The sequence below is a fragment of the Neovison vison genome, chromosome 3 (assembly GCF_020171115.1).
Source record: "Neovison vison isolate M4711 chromosome 3, ASM_NN_V1, whole genome shotgun sequence".
In the NCBI taxonomy this organism is placed as follows: domain Eukaryota; kingdom Metazoa; phylum Chordata; class Mammalia; order Carnivora; family Mustelidae; genus Neogale; species Neogale vison.
In genome coordinates this window covers 10,382,176-10,400,957 of record NC_058093.1, presented here as the reverse complement: position 1 = coordinate 10,400,957, position 18,782 = coordinate 10,382,176, and positions in this window count along the sequence as shown.

Below are 18,782 nucleotides of genomic sequence, written 5' to 3'. Positions count from 1 at the left end.
TAGAAATATATTAGAGTTCCATGAAAACTGGAATTCCACAATTTTAGAACAGTCTGGTAAATTACAAAAGATTCAGAAGCCTTAGAAAGATCCCTGAAAGATCTGAAAAATAGAGGTGTCTGGGTGGCTCAGTGGGTTAAGCCTCTGCCTTCAGCTCAGATCATGATCCCAGGGTTCTGGGATCAAGTCCCGCATTGGGCTCTCTGCTCAGCAGGGAGCCTGCTTCCTCCTCTCTCTGCCTGCCTCTCTGCCTACTTCTGATCTCTGTCTGTCAAATAAATAAATAAAATCTTTTTAAAAAATCTGAAAAATAAAATTTATGGGGTAAAATTAGAAGACAGAATTGTTCAGCAGAGCAGTGTAAGGGAAACTGCATAATCATTTTCGTGTCTATAAAAGTCCCTTATGCAGAAGAAGGAGGCCAGCTGCTTCCAATATCCATTAATGATGTAACCAGAAGTTTGGGCGGGGGATGATAGGGGAGTATTGCAGCAGATGAAACTCTGGCTAACTACAAAGACCCCAGTGGCAAGATTTGTCAAACAGGAGATGAGTTCCTAAGAGGGATTGTGAGATTGCTTTCTCCTTCTCCTAAGGGGCACTTCCCTCATCTGTCTGGAATGGTTTAAATGCAATCCAGCCTGGAGAGAGGTGAACGCCTTCATGACTTACAGGCTGCTCTTGTGCTGTATATCAAAGACAAATTTGAACAAGGGTAAATTTAAAGCTAAAACAATTACATTCCCTTCCATCATTCTCTACCCCAGTGTCCAATAATGGAATATTTACTGTAAAAGTTTATGAGGCAGCATGGCAAAGATTGGCTCCAGCAGGCAATTTGACAGAGAATGGGCCAGGAAAGAGCATAAAACTGGCTCCACCGCTCACGATTTCAACAAAGAAATTTCACTGTGGCCTGTAAACCTAACTAAAACGTTTTTGCTGCTTTCGTAAACAATTCGTTTTACTTTGGACCGTTCTATTGATAGAGGGATCTTACAAGCAGCTGTAGAGTAGTCTTTTTTGCAAGACAATGATCTTATTTTGCAATTAGATTTCATAAATAGTTGCTTGCTTTTGTCATTTGTATCCTGAATATTATTCAGGTAACAATGAAAAAAAATCAAAGATTACTCAATTAATATGGGATAAGGATCAAGGTTCTCCACCAAGTAATGTGGAAAAACATAAAAATCAGACTGAGAAATTTGTGGAGAGACATAAAATGTTGGAAATAGGCAGTGGGTTTTTTTTTTTTTTGGCAATTTTTAATGGACCTGAATTTTTAAATAATTTTTAAATAATGTTTTTACAATTTTAATTGTGGTTAAAAAAATAGAAAATTTTTTAATTTTTATTTTATTTTTAATCATTTTTAAATATTTTATTTATTTTTATTATTATTTATTTTATTTATTTCTATTATTATTATGTATTTTTATTTTTGGAAGAGAGAGAGGGATAAAGCATTCACATGAACAGGGAGAGGGACCGAGGGAGAAGCAGACTCCCCATTGAGCTGGCACCCCTAGGAGAGACCAGATCCCAGGACTCTGGGATCAAAACTTGAGCTGAAGGCAGATGCTTAACCTGCTGAGCCACCCAGACAACACTTATTTTTAAGTGTACGGTTCAGCAATCTTAAGTTTACTCACATGGTTGTGTAACAGATCTCTAGAACTTTCTCATCTTTGCAAAACAAACTCTATTTCCATTAAACAAAAACTCCCAATTTTTCCCTTCCCCCAATCCCTGGCGATCACCATTTTTTGTTTCTGTGTGTTTGACTCTTCAGATACTTCACATAAGTAGAATCATATACTATTTGTCCTTTTGTGACGGGCTTATTTCACTCAGCATGATGCCCCCACGGTTCGTTCGCCGCATAGTCTACGGCAGGATTTCCATCTTTTAAGGCTGAGCGGTGTTCCGCTAAATGTCTATACCACCTTCCGCAAACACATTTATCTGTGGATGGACGTGTGGATACGGGGCCTAGATTTTTTTAGTGTAACACAAAGTATTTAAAGAAATAGGTCAGTTATTATGCTATTCTCCTTCAGCTGCAATCCCACCCTTTTATACGGTTCCAGGCGAATGGGGCTCTGACTGTAAACCCAATTTCTGCGGTCCCCTGACTCCCTGTTAGGCTCTGTCATTGGGGGCGCTGGACGGAGCACGCTGGGCTGCAGAAGGAGGGAAGGACTCGTGCCTTCCTGGCCCTTGTGGCTCTGCACACTTGCCGTCCCGGTGCCCCCCAGCAACGTTCTTCGCCTGGGCAGGCAATTCCCACCGCTGCCATCTCGGCAACTGAAGGCAATTTGCAGGTTTTCTAACACCTGGCAGCCTCGGGGCACCTTCCTCAGGACACCACCACCAGCCGTGGCTGAACGGCCCCCCGCCGGCTGCCCGAGTCGCACCTCTATTCACCCCTTCTCTGAGTTTCTGCCTTTGGGTCATTTCCACCTGAGGACCGCGGCCCTGGCTTTGGCTAAGGGCGGCAGCTGCTTCCCGCTGTTGCTGTGACAGACGTCAGTATTCTCGTCGCACCGGCCCGTTACACGGTTTACCCCTTTCTACCTACTTACGGACTATCAAATCCGCCCTGCTCAAGTCGCTGGTCAGGTTTCTACCCGCTGCTGTGCCTGAACGGACCCAGAAGTCGGGCCACGAAGAAAGGCCACCTGAAATCCAAGCGTGGCCGTGGTGAAATCCGGAGCACATCTGTTCAGTCACTCCGACAGGCACAGGGTAGACTACAGGACAGCACGGCAAGCTGTGTTAAAAGGAAAGGCGGATTGGTGTGGGTGGGCAAAAGCAGGACCACTTGACCCTGAGAGAAACCGTGGGGAACGCTGAGGCAGGAGACAACATGCCTGTGGGTGAGCGAACACTGGGGAAGGGCTGGTCGGGCCTCAAGCCTCTCCTCTTAGATGAGCAGCCTGCACCCTGCTCTCCACTCCGGGTGCTTCTCTACGGTCATCCACAGAGTTAAACAGAAAGTGCATGTGTGTCCTTCTCCTTCACCTTTGGAGCTCCTCAAAGGAGCAACAAGGGCACTAGGTGTCTCAAGCTGTTAAGTGTTGGGCTCTTGTTTCAGCTCAGGCCACCATCTCAGGGTCCTGGGATTGAGCCCCGCTTCAGGCTCCCCACTCAGTGGAGAGTCTGCTTGGGATTCTCTCCCTCTTCCTCTCCCTCTGCCCCTCTTCCTCCTCACACACGCTCTCCCTGTAAAATAAATCTTAAAAAAAAAAAAAAAAAAAGAGCAACAAGGGAAATTGTGTCAATTGTGTCTTACCTTTCACTCTGCAACCCTTCCAGCACGGATGAGGGCCTAGCCAGCGGGGATTTAGTTATTGGTCATCTACAATCTTGGCCTCTGTTTGCCACAAAATTCATTCACATGGGAGTTATATGTGAGCGGCAGTAGGAAGAGTCCATGGGTGCTCAGTGAAAAATTAACATGGCCTGCACAAGGACTATGTGCCAGCCATTGTCCTGATGGCTTCGTGTCCCTTAACCCCAATTCTTCAACCATGTCCTTATTATCATGGCCACCCTTTGGGGAATGCTCACAGAAATGAGGCTGGCACAGAGTTAAGGAGCCTGCCCAGTGTCCTATACACAGGATCTAAGTTTCATCCAATGCAGGGCCTGTGGAGCTCTCTACGGCCCCACAATGGTGCCCATTTTAACGAAAGCAAATAAAATTTTACCAGAGTATCCCTACCAACTTATCTTCTATTATACTATTTCAGACACAATATTTAAGAAATAAAAATCTATTGGGCACCTGGGTGGCTCAGTGGGTTAAGCCTCTGCCTTCAGCTCGGGTCATGATCCCAGGGTCTTGGGATCAAGCCCCGCATTGGACTCTGCTCAGCAGGGAGCCTGCTTCCCCCTCTCTCTCTGCCTGCCTCTCTGCCTACTTGTGATCTCTGTCTGTCAAATAAAATAAATAAAATCTTTTTTAAAGAAAAAAGGAAAAAGAAATAAAAATCTATTTTTTGCCTTTATATATTAAGAGGCTCTTCCTTGGAAGTAAAAACCATTCGTATTTGATAATAGTATGTATAAATGTAAAGTGATTTATACACTAAACTTTTGTAAGGCTACCGGCACCATTCTGGCAGTAATATCCTGGCAGGACTCAAGTTTTTTTTAAAGTGCACATGTATACTATAACCCTGTGATCCCACCTCTAGGGATATATCCCAGAGAAAATATCACATCACCTAGTCCAGAAGAATTTTCTCTGCAGTTTGCAGCTGAAGATGACAAGCAATCCCGGTGCCCATATGAGGGGAGCAGACTAGTAAAATGTGATGCATGTATGTTGTTTTTATGCTGGAAAGCTTTAAAAAAAAAATCTTATTCCCCAGACTCCCTTGCAGCTCCTCTCTCTGGATCTGACCGAGGCTACTGTCAGACGTACGTTCTCGGCATTTGGGCAACAGCAAGGAGGCAGAGCCTGGGATTCTGCTGCTTCCGCTGGCTCTGGTAGCAAGCAGTGTCCTGAAGATACTGGTTTCTGCTGCCAGCACTCCCTGACCCTAGCGGTCTCCTGGTTGTAGGGGGACCCCTTGATTTTTGGCACCAGCTGCTTTTACAACTCTGTAGTTTCTGGTTGGCCTTTGGGCCATTAAAGCAATTCTTTGAGTTCAACTTTAACCTTCTCAGCAACTCTATAAAGGGTTTATTAACCTGTAACAAACCCATTTACTCTTAAACTAAATAGAAAAATTCTGTTCCCTGCCATGATCAAAAATGCCACACCATTGTCTGCCTTGAAAAGCATGCACTGGTTATACCTTCTCAGGACCTGCGAAGAGCATCTGAATTTCCCTAGTAGAATAACCAGGCTGGGCAGCTTTGGGCTTCCCCTCCCCTTTCTCTTATTTAGAATAAAACTTGAAAGTCTAACATGTTTCATGATCAGTGGAATTGGTGTTAAAAATAAAGCTGCTTAAAAAGAAACATGCAAAGATGTGTCCTATGAGCTATATTCACAAAATGTTTAGAAGTATGACCTATCTACATCCCTGGGCACGAATAGGACTTTATTTATACCAATATACTTTGTGCAAGACTTGCAGGCACCTCAAGGAAAACCTTGAATCATGTCTGTTTATTTCTGTGTTACTTTATAGCCCAAGCTAAAACTGAATACGCTCTGTCTAGTTTTATTTAGCTTATGTGAGAGTAACAGTGGAATTTCAGGAATCTTACCGAAGCTTCTCAGATTCCTCTGCAGCAAAACCAACAGCCGTACTGCTGTCTGGGATCCATGCTGGGTTCCTATTCTTACAAGGCATTTTCTTTCCAGATCCCTTTCCAGATAGAAACAACAATTTTCAACAGCTAAGGGAGGAGGCAGCAGCATTTAAAGCTAGTTTCACAAAAAAGAGCACCTTGTTTTATAGAAACAGCACATTCCACTTTCCAGGACTGGAGAAGCGGGGACTAGAGAACCAAGAAGCCAGTGGAAGAACGGCCCCACAGGATGGCTCCAGTTAGTTCCCTAAGCACTGCACCTACTGCCCAGTTAGCCCCAACATCGAGAATGGACCTGAACTTGGGGCTAGGGTTCTCTCATTTCTATTCTTTTTTTTTTTTTTTAAGATTCTATTCATTTATTTGACAGAGAGAGAGAGAGAGAGAGAGATCACAAGTAGGCAGAGAGGAAGGCAGAGAGAGGAGGAAGCAGACTCCCTGCTGAGCAGAGAGCCCGACGCGGGGCTCAATCCCAGGACCCTGGGATCATGACCGGAGCCGAAGGCAGAGGCTTTAACCCACTGAGCCATGCAGGTGCCCCTCACTTCTATCCTTAATGGGGCAGCTGATTGTACTTTTGGAAAGGGTTTGAGGAAAAAAAAATTTTTTTTATTCTCATTTGCCAAAAGGAAAAGGGAAAACTCAAGATTCCAGAAAGAAAAAGTGATAATGCCAAACTGTAACAGCATCTATTTTATTTGTTTTAAATCTTACACGTTGAACTTGAGAATGAAAAACCTGCGTATGAGTCCCCACCCCACTACTCATTAGCACTGAGACCTTAGTCAAGTCACTCAAAACAGGTTTCTGCTCTTTTACTGTGGAGATCATTGCTTTCTGTTCTAATCCCAGGACCGGAGCTAGGGGGACACAAAATATTATATGTGAAATATCTTTAAGAACTGGAGAAGAATCACAACTGTCAGGTGTTAGCATAGAAATGTTCTGTTCTCGTCATCCATGTGATGACTGCCACGCTCCGAAAACAGCATCTGCTCCAAAAACTGTTGCTAAAAGACACCGATCATACTTTCTTTGGTAAATATTTATAAGTCACAAGCATTTGTTGAGTGACCATATGCATGAAGTACGGCATGCTCTGTGGGAGGGGGGCTGATTGAAGTCACAAGGCAAATGCATGACACGGTACTGCACAGAGCCAGAAGGAAAAAGAACAGATGCTTCGTGGCTTCATCATCTGTATTTTTCATTCAAAATAGAGCAACTGAACTGTAATCACTTTTGAAATCCCTTGCAGGTGTTTTACTTGGCTCCTCTGCTCTGGCTCCAGTGACTTTCCATATTCTGGAATCTGTGGTAATGGCTGATAATATAATATGTGGTGACAGTAATTAAATTATGAAAGGGAGGAAAATGTGTGTCATGGCTGTTCTCAATGACTACAGAACATAAATCTCGTATCTGCTATGATATTACAGCCACCTAGGAATGGCTGCTGTGATAATACCCAATGTCCTAATGGATTCATTGATGTTTTTCCATAGTTATTGCACTGTCTTGGTGCATCTGTGTTAGTACCTACACAGCCCTATAATGCATACAGACAGCAATTTCTGGGCCTAGGAACGGTTTTAAAACACGAGAGAATGGGGAAGCAATTTCATAAGGTATATCAAGCATTTTCTCTTTTCCTTCTTTTTCTAGGACACTGACAGAAGATTCTCAAATGACACTGAAATATGAACTTGGTTTTTTATTTTTATGCTTATTAAGAATCACTTTTCAAATTCAGTTAATTAGAATACTGCTTACATGGGTAATACATGGGGTCTTATTTGTCTTTTCTTCTAAATTTGAAACAAATGCTCTGAACTCTTGAAGCCATTTCTGGGTTGCTATTTTATAAAATATTTCTTAAGACTTCACTATCCCAAAGCAAATAACATTAAAAAGAAGAAATCTTGCCAAATTAAGAATCTTTGCATTTTTATGTAGACAGTCTGACTGTCTAGGAAGTATCCTCCTAAGGATTATATGAAACACATCTGCTTCTCTAGTCCAAAAAACTTTTCCTTATATATTTACTAATCTTAGAGTGGAAGCCATTTTTCCAGAAAACTTTCTCTTCAATCATGGCGTCCTCCTGAGCCCCAATCCAGACCTGCTAAATCAGCAAGGGGGTTAGGGGGTGATGCAGAGACAGGAAACAAGCTGGGTTTTAATAAATCCATCAGTGATTCTGATGTAGTATGGTTCTCAAACTCTCACCAGCCACAAATATGCATTTTTAAAAAGATTTATTTATTTATTTGAGGCAGAGAAACACAGGTGCATGAATGGTGGGAGGGGCAAAGGGAGAGAATCTCTAGTAGACTCTCTTGGAGGAGGGCCAGAAGCCAGGCTCCACCAGGGGACTCAACTGGGGGACTCAACCAAGTAGGTCCATGTGGGGGTTAATCCCATGAACCTGAAACCAAGACCTGAACCAAAATCAAGAGTCTAAGACTTAACTTACTGAGCCACCCAGGTGCCCCAGGAATTTGCATGTTTAGGTTCCCAAGTGATGTTGATACTATTGGTCTGGAATCACATATTGAAAACCTGCTCTAGAGTATTTTTAAAATCCTATTATTACTGTAAGAGTTTGACAAGCCAAACAGATGTCCCCACATAATTTGACTAAAATGATTAGTCACCAAAAAATCTCTTTGTGGATTTTCTCTTTCTTATAGATAATAGGTAGCAAATATCTAAGAGTATAATAGCATTTCATCCCACCACAGGAAAGCTCTCAATTGGTATTTCAATAGTATTGTGCTTTCCTCAAATAGCTGGGTCTTGAAACCTCTTGTATATGTTCTGCTGCCTTTTAGTGTTTCTTTATGCATGTTCCCCCTTATCAAGCTACTTCAGGCTGTTGGGCTCCACCATATTCCGTGGGTTGTAGACATGAGGAGAGATAAAACTTGCTTCCTGGATGGCTCCAGCCTTGTAACACACAATTTATAGAATGCCACACAAGTAATTTTGTAGCAGAATAATCCCTTAAACAAAGTTGAGAGCAAGGTAGCCACTTTGCAAAATTCCAGGGGATTTCCCGTCACATTATTGCAGGACGGTGGTGTCTGAAGGTGCACCGTGTACTGCCTGCCCTTAATAACCCTGGTTGAGAATTAGCCAATGATATTGCCACTACTTCCACACATACATTTAATACTTTCTTTTATTCCTGACCTTTAATTGTGGTGCCTAAAATTAATCATCTTCCCCTCTGCCCTAAGAAGAGAGCTCTGATAGCATACTAATGACTTTATGTAATATACAACAACCACTCCTATATTTGAGTAGCTGGTAATTTTGGGGTGCCTTTCCAGCCATGATCTTCTAAAACTGCCCTCTGACCTAAGGGACTGGACCACTACTGCTATATCCAACTGCAGGATGTTAGTTCCTGGGCACAGTTAGTTAGATCATGGGTAGCGCTTGACAAGAAAGAGACTAGACTGGCTGATTCATGGCCAATAAAAATCTTTGTCAAGAATTTGAACTAAGAGATATGGAGACTAAGAGTATTAAGAAATGAATCAGATCAATAAAAAGCATTAGGATCAAAGTTCAATGAAGCTCTAAATTTCCTGAAACTGGCTGGGTACCCACTCTTTCTGAAATATACCAGCTTTCATTGATTCTATAAGGTACTCTATTGTCCTTTGGTACTGTATATACTCCAGATACTGGTACTTTGGTACTGTGTATTTCTCCAGATGTTCTGTGCCTTCTTTGACCTGACCTGGGTTCCAGGAGCTCATGAAGATGCAGTGCATCACTCTTGTTGTTTGATGCCTGGCTTCCATTGGAGTTGACCAGTGGAGGCACTTAAATGCACTTAAGGGTAGAGAGAAGAGAAGCCAGAGTGTTTCTTCCCTACTACACTCTTCCTCTGTGTTTAGCTATGTCCCTCCCCAACTATAATTCCTACCAGGCAAACCCTCCCTTAAGGTTTCAACTCTCAGCGGGCTCTAGTAACACTCTTTTCTCCCTTTTCCCTTTAGCTCTGTTTTCCCGTTGTTACTGGTCTCCAGGTTTCTCACCATTTCCTGCTTATTTCTCTAACTCTGCCCATACCTTTGTATGCATTCTTTTCATTTGAGCCATCTGGCTGAATTCTATTTCCTGCTAGAATCCTGAGACTTTCCAATAAATTTTTCCATTATTAGCAATAATAGTATTTGCTTAAATAAGTTATGATTAGACCATGGCACTTGGAAACAAACATGACTAAAATATGCTACACTGTACAGAGGGATTCAAAATTCCAAAAGATGTTACCACTTTCAAATAAACATGGTAAATGTATCTCTCTTCTTTATAAACTTCCATTGAGGGATGCCTGGGTGGCTCAGTTGGTAAAGTGGCTGTCTTTGACTCGGGTCATAATCCCAGCATCCTAGGATCAAGTTCCACATCAGGCTCCTTGCTCGGCAGGGAGCCTGCTTCTCCCTCTGCCTCTGCCTGCCCCTCTGCCTGCCTGTGTTCTCTCTCTCTCTCTCTCATTCTGACAAATAAATAAATTAAATATTTAAAATAATTAAATACATAAAATAAAATTCCATTGAATAGCAGAATAAAAACATTCAAAGTGGACCAGTCCACAAAACAGGAGAGAAGGCAACAATGAACTAAAGATAGCAATGGGGTTTACTAAATAAATGGAGTGATGACCAAATTACACAACACAGGAAACCAGCCTAGCTGGTTTCTAGGGAGATACTAAGAGGTAACCTGATTCCCCCATTCACAACCCTGAAAGACTACAGGCTTAGAGCACCAGGAAAGGGGTAGAAGAAGAGAGTTGACTCTAACTAGAGGGATTGATTGAAAGACTGTGGATATGAAGTTACTGAAACTCCAGTTCCCATTCCCCACTCACCAGGAGGTTTTTGCTCTCAAGGCATTTAACCAGAACTTGCGAGAGGTGGGTATGTAAAATATGGAAATCCGGAGGTCTGTGAGAGAGTCTGAAAAAGAGGCCCCCTCTCATACACACCCACCCTAAGTCTTTCACCTATTCTACTTGCACAATTCTAGCAGGCAGAAGAGATTAGAGAATTCTCCTCTGAGAAAATGACTATCCTGAAAGATGTCCAGATACTGACAATTGAGAATCCAAACAAAGGTCAGATTTATCCTTGTTCGCTACAAAGAGTAACCTACAGGTTGAAAAGCCTCACTATCACACACAGAAAAATGTCTTCTCAGCGCCTTGCTCACATACAAATGGGAAACCAGAGCAGAACCTCCCTGTGACATCTTGCCTTGCCTTCTTTAAAGATCCCCGCAGGGGCTCCTGGGTGACTCAGCTGGTTAAGCATCCACCTCTTGATTTGGGCTCAGGTCCAGCACAGAGTCTGCTTGTCCCTCTCCCTCTTTTCCCTTCTCTCACTCTCAAATAAACAAATAAAATCTTTAAAGATCCCATATATCATAAGCACAAAAAAACTCAAAGTATCAAAGAACACATGATGCCTCTCACTTTAGACTTATCACAGCCAGTGCAGGAAGCTATAACCATTTGCGTCATCCATATTTTGAGTAAAAGTGAACTTGACAATATACCTGAGAAATTAAATTTTTACTTTCTTATATTAACTTACATTTTCTGATGGAAAATATGTTCAAATTATATACGCTTTGAATACAATTATGACTATTTTTAACTCTTTAAATTACTGGCAATAACATAAATTATGCACAAATCTTCCCTATAACACCATAAATAGTATGTTTGTTGAAATAAAAGTGAAAAAAATAATCTGGGGGATATATAATAATTCACAAATTATGTCTTTATTTCATTGTTTGACCAGACATCTATAGAGCTATAGAACATGCAAACATGAACTATAATAATTAAATTCAGTGATCTTTGATGTTTTAATGACTTCCAGTCATATGAAAGCCAGCTTTACATACTTATGAAATTATTGTTACAACAATTTTGAAAATAACTTACCAAATTGGGAGAATTGAACAGTTTATTCACTGGAATTATAATTTCTAAATATTTAAATATATGGCCTATAGGCTTCCATATATATATTCTATGTTGAGCCCCACAATATTAGGAACAGGCCTGAACCAAATAACTGGATATTTGAAAAAAGTCTCAAAAAGTAAATGAAGAATATAAAACAAAAGAAAAGAATATCAAGGATAAAAAAAATGCAGGTGTCAAAAGTCCTTAAAAATTCTAGATGATTACTATTCTCATAAAACTAAGAGAAGCCACTGTATCCATTAGAAAAAATCAAGATCTTCTTTATTATTTGAATTCAGATGAAAAGGGTATATTCAAAACAGAGGAAGCCAAAATAAAGTTCAGAATAAATACTGGCCAAAACTCAAGAGTAAAAATCAAACAATTCAATTGGAGAATGGGCAAAAGATAGGGACATTTCACCAAAGAGGATATACAGATGGCAAAGAAGCAAATGAAGAGATATTCAACATCAGGTAAATATAAATTAAAGCTATATATCAGAATGGATGAAATAAAAAATAATGAGAATATCAAATGCTGGTAAGGACCCAGAAAAGATTGATCACTCATTCAGTGCTCATGTGAAGTAAAATGGTACATCATTCTGGAAAACAGTTTAATAGTTTGCTATAAAACTAAACACATAACTACCATACAATCTCACAATAGCACTCCTGTGCATTTATCCCCAAAATATGAAAAAGTTATGTCACACAAAAATCTGCGTATGAATTTTCATAGCAACTTTATTCTTAAGAGCCTAACACTGGAAACAACCCAGATGCCCTTCAACAGTTGAATAATTAAACAAACATGCTGCGGAATATTATTCGGGTCTAATATGGAACAGACAACTGATAATGAATCTTGTGGGAATTATACTAAGTGAAAAGAGACAACTCCAAAAGGTTATACACTGTTTGATTCTATTCAGAACATTCTTGAAATGACAAAATTATTCAAGTGGAGAACAGATTAGTGGTTACCAAAGATTAGAGTTGAGGTAGATAAGGAAAGTGGGTGTGGCTATAAAAAGCCTCAACAAGGGATGCTTGTAGTGATGGAAAAGTCCTCTACTTCACTGTTTCAATATCCTGGTTATAATATTGTACTACAGTTTTGCTGAATATTATCATTAAGGAAAACTGGGTAGCAGGTACACAGGATCTCTCTGTATTAATTGTTACAATTAATCAGGACATAAATCTCAACTGTTTCAATATAAAAAGCTTAATTTAGAAAATAAAGAAGTACTGAAGATAAATTCAAGGAAATCTAGAAAATGGAACATAAAGATAAAGACATGTAAGTAGGATACAGTGGATTAAAAAGAAAAATTGGAGGGCCAATCACCCTGATCGAGCCCTGAAGACAAAAGTGACATGAAGAAATGGCCCAAATGTCCATGATCCACACTTCTGCTACGCTGCCTCTCTCTCTCTCACAGCCTGCACCTATGGCTTCATGTGGAGTTCCCTGTGATCAGCTGACAGAGGAAGAGAAAATTCAGGCTGGGCTTACAGGTATACAGGTGTGCAGGTGTGTATGATATGCAGGCACCACTTGAAAGTGGATAGTTAAAGCACAAAGGCATCTCCCAGAGACATCCCAGAAGGACATTGATAAGGGAAAGTCCTCTTAGTGGGCAGAAATTAGAGCAGTGCACCTCATTGTTTACTTTGCTTGGAAGGAGAAATGACCGTAGGTGTGATTATATACCAGTTCATGGGCTTTGGCCAATGGTTTGGCTAAACAGTCAGAGACTTAGAAGGAAGGGGGTTGGAAAAGTAATGACTAGGAAATCTGGTAAAGACAGACATCTCAAAATGGGCAAAAATATGAAGGTATGTGTATCCTGTGTGAATGCTCACAAATAAATTACTCAGCAGAGGATGCTTTTAATAATCAAGAGGCCAGAATGAGCTGTTGCATAGATATTGGTCAGCCTCTTTCCCCAGTCATTCCAGTCACCTCCCAATGGGTTCAATGTGCTTTTGGTTCTGCATTTCTACCCTAATACAAAAGGCCCGAGTGTCCTTGAAATAAATGAAAAGGCTCACAGGTAATCATCACCGTCAATAACCATGAAAGGTCTGACATTTTACCAAAGTTGCAAGCAAACAAGATAGCCTGCCGCAGTTTCATAGATTCTGGCAGAGGACGTGACACTCCTGGGTCGGAGACAAAGAACTCCCTTACAACACAGCAAACAACATGAGCTTCGCAGTCACCTGGTTCTCCTTGCTCCCCAAGTCCACAGGGGAAACACAGGGCAACCCAGGTGGATGCTGCACAGGTTGTGGGTTCATGTCACAGCTAAGAAAACCTGAGCTTGGGAAAACCCATACTTTTATAGTACACTTCAAAAAAAACCTGCCCGGACTTTGCACCAAAGAGTGGCACTGCCTGTATTATGCCGGCTCAAGAACAAAAGAGGCCCTCTGTTCAAGAAAGATACTGTATCTTCCAAGGCTGTTGTCTATACAGACATCTTTGAAAAGATAGAATGAAAGGCTATCAGTGCCTCAATTCACAAGACACATAGAAATGCTAGAGACCCATGGAGGATTATCTCCCAACAACAAGAAACAAAGGGAAGACTCTAAATGTTTCTACAAGGGAAGACCAAGTCTATTCAAACTTTTAACTTCTTAGAAGCTAGAAGACAAGGAAACAATGCCAAAAGTCTAAGGGAAATTATTTTCAACTTAAAATGCTGTAGTTAGTCAAAATGTCAATTAAATGTCAATTAAATAACAGAATTAAAATATGCTTTAGTCATGCAAAAATTTTTGTAAATTTCTATGTTCTTCTTACAGAAAGCTACCCGGAATCTGCAGCAATCCAAATGACTATAGAAGGGGGAAAATAGGAGACTAGTATACTGATGATCACAGCTGATCAGAAGAGATAAATTCCAAAATGGTGGTGAGAAGGGCGCCTGGGTGCCTCAGCTGGTTAAGCATCTGCTCAGGTCATGAAGCTGGGGTCCTGAGATCGAGTCTCATGTCAGGCTCCCTACGGGGCAGGGAATCTGTTCCTGATCTCTCCCTATACCTATCCCCACTACTTGTACTCTTTCTCTCATTCCTCCTCTCTCTCCCTCTTTCTCTCAAAATAAGTAAATAAAAATCTTGAAATGGTGGTGAGAGAAATCCCAAGATAACTGTGTAGCAGGTCATAAGACCATTCACTATAGATGAAAGAGTAGAGAGGACTCTGTAGGAGAGATCAGGTGGTAGTAGAGTGGGAGGAAGGAGAACTGAAAGCTTTTAATTTAATTGACCAGCTGGAAAATTGCATTGACGGGGCTCACAGATCTGGTTGAATTTGGAGGCTAAGTACTAATAAGTATGTTTTGAAAACCAAGCAAATGAAAAAATTTGAAGCAGTTTAAGTCCAGGAAAAGTAAAATGTTATGAAAACCATAACAGTCCAGAGAATAATATTAAATAGCAGAGAATAATATTAAATAGACAAAATAATTCAAATAAATGCCAGCTATTGAATAATTGTGCTGCAACTACATTGGGAAGATGCATAAAGAAGAAATGGGAGTTATACATAAAAGCTAAATTCTTGTCTACTGGAATTCAACAAATGGTATCCAGACTAACAACTAAAAGAAGTGGCAATGTCAGCATTTCATTTAAAAATGTGGAAGTAATAGTAGCAATAGCTAAAAACATTGAGAGTGGTTTCTTCATCAGAGAGTGGGACCAGGAGTGTGCCTGAGTGAGGTTGGAAAAGTCTTCTGGGGAAGGGAGTAATAGTAAGTAAATTTCTCATTGATTTCAAACTTATTTTCAGCTTTAATTTATTCATCTTTACTTCAAACTTCCCATTAAATTCCATGACTTTTAAAAGCATATGTTTATCTGACTCAGATGAAGAGAGGGGAAGGAAAGATAGAAAGGAAAGGAAGAAAACAAAAAGATCTCAGAGCCTTAAACCAGTATCTTTCAAACTATGTCTTATGGAGCGCCAGGTGTAGACAGAAGTATTTAAGGTCCATCTTTCTCTCAGTCACCCTTTGTTTTACACTCTAGAGTCTCATTCAGGTTCATCTTAAGATACGTCACCTGTTAAAATATAACTAACATATGAATAAAATGGAAACCCAAAGTAATAATTTAACCTAACAAAATATGATAGTGAGATAAAATAAAAATCTAATAAAATACACTCAGAAAGTACAACCTTAAAACAAATAACAAATAATGGTAGTAAATTCCTAATCACAGGATATCATATATCCCAAACAGGCTAGTACAGGGATAATTTGAAGATAAATGGTGATTTTTATTGTTCTTTTATTTTTTTACTTAAATTCAGTTAGCCAACACATAGTACATAATTAGTTTCAGATATAGGGTTTAGTAATTCATCAGTTGCGTATAACACCCAGGGATCATTACATCAGGCGCCCTTTTTTTTTTTAAATATTTTATTCATTTATTTGAGAGAGAGAGAGAGAGAGAGAGAGTATGAGAGGAAAGAGGTCAGTGGGAGAAACAGACTCCCTGGCAAGCAGAGAGCCCGATGTGGGACTCGATCCCGGGACTCCAGGATCATGACCTGAGCCAAAGGCAGTTGCCCAACCAACTGAGCCACCCAGGCGCCCTCAGGTGTCCTTCTTAATGCCTGTCACCAGTTACCTGATTCCCCCACCGCCCTCTCCTCAAGCAATCCTCAGTTTGTCTCCTGTAGTTAAGAGTCTTTCCTGTTGTTCTTCTAAATCAACCTGCCCTGGCAACACACAGAACAAGCTGTCCAGCAGACTCATTGTAATTCTTCTCAGAAAGGAAAACCTTCCCTTCCACCTTTGTCCTTTATTTATACCCACCAAATCTGAATGACACATTTCTAAGTGAAGATCTTTTGACTGCAGGTGGCATAAGTTCAATTCAAATTAGCTTCAGGGGAACTAAAATGGAACAGACTGACTTGTGTAACTAAACAACTCAAGAGCAGATTTGTAGCGAGAGGTGGATCTAAGAGCTCAAACATCAGGCTTCGGCTAACAAGGTTTATTCTCTCTCTGTCCCTCAGGTCTGCTTCTTCTAGACTCATTTTGTTCCAAGGCAAGTCCTCCACTCATGACATGGAATTCCAAGCTTATATTCAATAGTCTTTGTTACCTCCAAAAAGGAGCCACTCTTTTCTAAAAATTCTATAAAATTTACAGATTTGGTCCTCATTGAGCCAACTTAAGTTGTGTACCCTTCTAGGAATCAAAGCTCTCTAGAGCCACATAAAATACTGCAAATGGAGGCTAAACATAGAGGACCGAGTAAATTCTGATTTATTACTAAGTATTTAATACCATTATAAATCATATCAGGATTCTGGTTACCCATTACAACATGCAGGTTTTGCCCCCCACACCAAGCAATTCTCAAGCAATTCAACTCAATTCTGATCCTATCTACCTGTTGATAGCATTAGATGCACAGGTTAAGGGCTCAATCCTATAAGACTTCAGCACTGCAGATGCCAATCACAAGTCCAGGTTCTCACCTGTGCTTCTGACCAACCTGCTATAGACTGGACGTCGATGATCCTCCTCCTTGGGTTCAGTGAATTCTCAAAGGAGCTCACAGAAAACAGAGAAATATTTTTCTTACTAGATCCTCAGTTTGTTGTAAAAAGATGGGACTCAGGAGCAACCAGATGGAAGAGATGCATATGGCAAGGTATGTGGGAAGGGCACAGAGCTTCCAGGCCCTCTCCACGTGTGTCACTCTCCCCAAATCTCCACATGTGCACAGCCTGGAAAATCTCTCCAAACCCCCTCCTCTGTGGTTTTTCTGGAGACTTTATTACATAGACACAATTGGTTAAATCATTGGCAGTTGGTGATTAATACAACTTCCAATTCCTCTCTCTTCCCTAACAGTGGGCACTGCTTCTTACTGAAATACAATTTCCATTCCTAATACCTCTTGCCAAGGGCAGCAATATGCTCTTTAATCTGTATTTTATACTTCAGATAATCCTTTAACACTGGTGACCATTTCCTCCTAGAAATTTTTATACATGTAAAAATTTTAGAGGTACAAACTAGAGGCTTTTTTTTAGAAATAATCTTTTCACTTAAATTTCATAGCACTATACACTCCAACCTCTCTAGCTCTCTCTAGCTCTCCTTTTCGGTTTCCTGTGTGAGCTCTGTTTGTCATTTTCTAGGTTAGTATTTTGTAACATTTTTATCCTAAGCTCTCCTCCTGTTCTACACATTTTACATTGGCAATCTCTTCTGCATCCATTATTTTAAATACTAAATTATAGCTAAATGACTAACTGTGTATCTTCCACCCCAATCTTTCTGAAATTCAGAAACTTTGCCAGAGAGTGTAGATGTTCAACAGTATCTATATTCTCCTGTTCTTTATGAACACAGATCTAGGACGTGATTTTTAACCACATTTGCAGCTCAGACTGATTATGAGGTGGGTTCCAGACAGTAGAAGTTAGAAGGGTTATTTTCCACTTCTAGGACTAGCCTATAACCTCCCTGCCACAACACACCTACCCTACTGTGCAGTACTCATTCTGTCAGGCGAATGAAGGAATGTCAGGCACCTGGAAGAAAGTCTAGATGGAAAGTCTAAGTTATTTTATGGAGCAGACTCCATTGCACCACTCTAACCCACACTGTATTTTTAAATGAGAGGGAAATAAACTTCATTGTGCTAAACTACTAAGCAGTGGTCTGTTTGAATAGCTAATATTATTTACCTTAACTAAACAGATGCACACACCTAACTTGTTCTGTAGATTTGTCAAACTCAACCAGGTACAAAGCAAACTCATCGTCTTCTTTCCCTCTCCCTCACCACTTAAACTCCTCCAGCTCTGATCTCTCTGTGACTATCTCACCCAATTAATTAAAAGAGATTAAATATTCACTTCAAAGGGCAATCTGCCAATGTTGAGCCCTTCCTATTCTGTATTGAGCAGAGCCAATCATCAAGTGATCTCTGGAATCAAACCAACTTTTCTCTATACCAGCTGCCACCACTTTCATTCCAGGTATCATCAGCAGGCTAGATTACTATCATGGACTCTTATTTGCTTTTCTTGCTTGTATTCTTGCTTTTCTCCACTCTCCACAATACAACCAGATTGATCTTTGACAAATGCAAATATAACCATTACTCTTTCATTATTCTGAAGATAAAGCCCAAATGCCTTTCCATGGCTTAAAGGGCCATGTATTATTTGTTTCTCATATCTCTTTCTAAGCCCATTCTGTGTCACACTCCAACCTCCACTATGCTGAATATCTTTCTGTTCCTTGAACAAATTATTGACTCTGCATTCCTCCACTACTGCTTCTAACCAGTAAGCACAGTGATGGCACTCTCACCATCTAATTTTTTTCTGATTAGGAGTTCTCTATTATATGTATTTAAAATATTATCTCCAATTACCTACATTGCCTTTTAATTGTTTTAAGTAGCTCATAGCTTTAGTTCAGTTAATTTAAGCTAGAAGAAATAAA